Source organism: Triticum dicoccoides, chromosome 1B (genome assembly GCF_002162155.2).
Source record: "Triticum dicoccoides isolate Atlit2015 ecotype Zavitan chromosome 1B, WEW_v2.0, whole genome shotgun sequence".
Taxonomy (NCBI): Eukaryota; Viridiplantae; Streptophyta; class Magnoliopsida; order Poales; family Poaceae; genus Triticum; species Triticum dicoccoides.
In genome coordinates this window covers 586,322,854-586,327,311 of record NC_041381.1, presented here as the reverse complement: position 1 = coordinate 586,327,311, position 4,458 = coordinate 586,322,854, and positions in this window count along the sequence as shown.

The following is a 4,458-nucleotide window of genomic DNA, read 5'->3' as shown; positions in this document are numbered from 1 at the left end:
GGCGCCCTTGGCAGTTTTTCGTTTCCGTCCCTTCTTCTTGATCTGCTGTAATGGGACCGATTTCTGCTCACAGACGGCCTTCTTGAGCGTGTTGGGGCTGATAATATTTCGCACCTCAGCTATCTGAGGCTCGGTGAAGGCGGGAGCTGGAGGCGTCTCCTGAGAACTGAACGCCATACAATGCCTATTGCAATTGTATTTCTTCGCCGTACCAGCTAGATTGCGGTCGTCTTGGTTGGGTTCTTGAGAAGGAGGCCCGCCGAACTCGTCACCGTACCCATGTTCGGCAAAGTACTTATCGACGTTGGTAAATGTACCATCATCGTTGTCGTCGTCGTCCAGATCCTGTGCCATATGCATGTCCGGATCCTGTGCCATAGGGATGTCCGGCATGTCCGGTAGCGTTGCGGCGTTCTTGTCATGGCGCGGCGCCGGCACGACTGGCGGTCTTGTCTGTGGGGTGGTGTCCCCTGCCCCCAAACGAATCTGGCTCTTCAGCCAAAGCAAGGGCCAGCTTAGGCAGAAGCTGAGGGTCATCAGATCTTCTTCATCGGCCCCGGCGGGTTGAATCGGAGGTAACAACTCGTCGCAGCCTGGCAGCACCCGAACTAGTTGAACCCTATACATGGTGGGTGGCATCGGTTTACCGTGGAACATGGGGTTGCCCGGTTGAACGATATTGCCCTTGGCGACATCAACCAACTCGTCGTTCACGAAGTGCAGGAGAGTGCACGGAACGTCGGCGGCGCCCTGCGAAAACATGTAGGGCGTCAGGGATGCCCAGTCAAAGGCAAAAGGAGATGAAGTCCTCGGCCGAGAGGCTTAATTATTTACCGTGATGATGGCGTCGAGCTTGGCTAATGTCTAGGCACCGCCAACGGCAGGCGTGCAACTGACGAAGGGGCCGCTTGCTGGCGAGGTGCCGGCCGGCGTACACCCGGGTGCATTAAGCTCCAATGCCCGTGCCGGTGCCGAAGACACCAATACCGCCGCCGCCGATGACACCAATGGCGCCGCCGGAGACACCAATGGCGCCGCCTGCGCGTTGTGCGAGTTGCTGGCCGTGAAGCTGGGAATCGGGGGCGGCCCCTGTTGGCCACCCACAATCCACGTCGTTAGCCCATGAATCAAGGTAGGCATAATGCCGGGGAGCGTCGTCCCCAGTTGTACTTGCACTTGCTCATGGATAATCTCCGGAATCCGCGCCACTTGTGCCTTGAGTTCTTCAACCTCGAGCAACTGGCTTTCCGAGCTGGTCTTTTTCTCCTTTCGCCCACCAGCGGTATAGTATGACGACCATTTTGTGGACAAGCCTTTGCCGGCCACACGACCTGCTGACGTCGGCTTACTGAGCTTATCCTTGTTTTTCATTACGTTCAACGCCCTATTTAGAGTGTTGTCCCAAGCAGGGGTGCTCTGAGACGACCCTGCGCTACTGCTTTCAGTCTCCTTCGCCAGAACAAGCTCAAGCGCCCTGGTCTTCGGATCCGTGGTGAGCTCCTCTGTTATCGGGTCCTCCTTGTACCGGGCCCTAACAAAGTTCCTGGTCTGCTTGTCACCGCTGTATTTCTCGAAGCGGGGTGGTAGGCCTTGCTCGGCACGCTTCGCGTCCTCCTTATCCCATATAGGCTCCGCCACTCTGTAACCGTCGGGACCGAGTTTGTGTTCCCTAAGTTCAACTCCCGCATTTCTTTCCCCCACTGACTTGATTCGGAGGTTGCACTGCTCTCGCACTTGATCTTGAACTCCTTGTAGTCATCTTCGCTGATCGAAGGATTTTTCGCCTTGATCTTCTCATAACTATCACCTGTATCAATCATTCTCTTCACCGCGCTTCTCCAAGTAGACAGGGCCGTGCTCATCATCGTGAGGGCGGCACTGTTCACTTTATTCCCTGAGAGGCGTGTGTTTTCAAATTCGGCGGGGAACTTGTATCGTTCGTGCAGCTTCGTGAAGAGGAGGTTGCGCAAATTCCCTCGATCCTTATGCCTAAGATTCTCAGTGTTGATCGAGACAGTGCTCCGGAGAATACACCCGAGCTGAACCGAGTACCCCTTGACTATATGTTTGGGCTCCGTTGGATGCCCGTCGGAGTCCACTTGAGTAAATTCCTCCTTGAGGGTGCGGAGCGCATTCGGGCGTCGGTCCTTCCTTTCCTTCTTTGTTTGGCTACCATCTGTGTGTGCGCCACCATCATCAGTGGTGGCATCCTCGGCGGCACCTCAGTGGTGTCATCCCCGACGCCACTAGGGGTTGTGTAGTCAGGATCGGTGTCTTCTGCGGCGTCCTCATAGCGGTGAGGTTGTTCCTCCATCTCCTGGGACAGCTCCCAGAATTGCTTGCCACCCGAACCGCCAGCCTCATCGTTGTGGGCCATGTTTCGCTCTAAATAGGAAAAAAGTTTGGTCAAAAAGTTGGTTGTTGTCAAGGAACAAGATCATGGTCTCATCATTTAGGGTTTGTCGACACCGAGGCATCCTAAAAGCTAAGATTTTATCATTTAGGGTTTGTCGATGCCGAGGCATCCTAAAAGCTAAATGCTAAGTTAAGTTTTCATCATTTAGGGTTTATCGATGCCGAGGCACCCTAGGTTGGGCCTAATCACTTGGCACTAATCACTTGGCTCTATTGCCACCTATGGTTTAATGCAGCAAGAATAAAGGGGCAGTTGATCCTACTGAACTAAGTACTAAGATACCCCGGCCCATGCATTAGTAGCAAGTACCCCATATATCCGATTTTTAGCAAAGTCATGCTAAAATTCACGGAAAATTTCAGCATGACCTTTGCTGAAAATAGGACATATGGAGTACCCGAATTTGCCGGAACAGAAGTTAATCAACATTCCGGCAAACTCAAGGGCCTCTCGGGGTACCTGCAAATTCATCGCGACACAATGGTCGGAGACAAAACCCAGCAAACTAGCAAAGTTACTGACGTGTTTACATAAATTGTTTTCTATAAAAGATGATCATCATCTTTGCAAGTCTTTCTCAATGTGATCACAAGTAATTCAGAGGCATCACAATAAAGCAACACCCTGCACTAGCCTAAAAACAAGTGAAGTTTCACCCATGTAAAAACAACTTTATAAAATCAGAGAAGTTGCTAAATTTTTTGTATCCTTCATACACACTGGAGTACAATGCTTTATAATGTTCCATCATCATTACAGAAATCCAAGACCATGTGTTCCATCATCATCATCATTACAAAAATCCAAGAAACATCATGCTTTTTTAACAGTTTTTAGTTTGGACAGAATACTGAAAACTACAGTTTGGACAGAATTCCTAACACTTTGGTCTTCTAGTTACAAAACAAAACTGACATAATTCTAGATGCCATAACTGAATTTTTTGACAGTAGCTCAAGTTTTTGACAGTAGCTCCTAACAGTAGCTCCTAACTGAATTTTCTGCTTAAAGGGAAGGCTGACTTAAGTGGCAAGATGATACAATTTGCGTAACATAACAATATATGCATCTTAATATAACACCATCTCCTAACAGAAATAGTATCCCAGGTTTCCATCTTAATACCACAAAGAATACCATAAAAAAATCCAGGATCATTTTTTCTAGAGAAAAGCATCATTATAAGGGGAGTTTCTTACTCTACCAGATCTACTAGGGGGCAAAGTAGAACTGATATTCTTTTGCTGACTTCTAGTACAAGGTATAGAAGAGGAGGTAAATACAGTAGACATGTAATTGCAGTGTATTAACAGTATAATTTCAATAGATTTATAGTGCAAATTTATAGTAGAATTACAACTACAGTGTGAGCCAGAACCATACTCCAAATGTAGTAGAAGATACCTTCTGCCCAGCTGTCAATCTAAAGGGCTGCAACTTGGGCTTTGAAATGAAGATAAGTGGCCAGTTAAGACACTGTCAAAAAAATTCAGTTAACACACTGTTAAAAAATTCAGTTAACACACTGTCAAAAAAATTCAGTTAACACACTGTAAAAAAATCAGTGAATGGATGGCAATACATCATACACTCACGTTGCTACATTATTCATCAACTTGTATCATTAAGAAATACTACTCCAGTATAGTTTTGGTGTAACTAGGTTTTGCCTCACTGTTGTATTCTTCTTTTTGTTAGCTATCTCAAAAGACTGGAATGAACCGTTAGCTATCTCAGAAGACAAAAACAAAAATTCAGTGTGTTAACCATATGGCCAAAATATTGTCCCTAGACATCTCCTGGTCCTACCCAAGATAAACCCTAGTTACAAAAATGCAGTGCGAAAATTCAATTAACACACTGCCAATACATTCAGTTTGAATTATTTCTCATGGTGATCCTCAACAAATTCTTATGACAGAACTACCAACTTTGCTGAACTAATCTGACGAAGGAGAGAGGGGGGAAGGAGGAAGGAAGAGAGGTACCTGGTCGCCGGAGGGGTCGGGGTCGGGGTCGGCGAAGGGGTCGGGGTCGGGGTC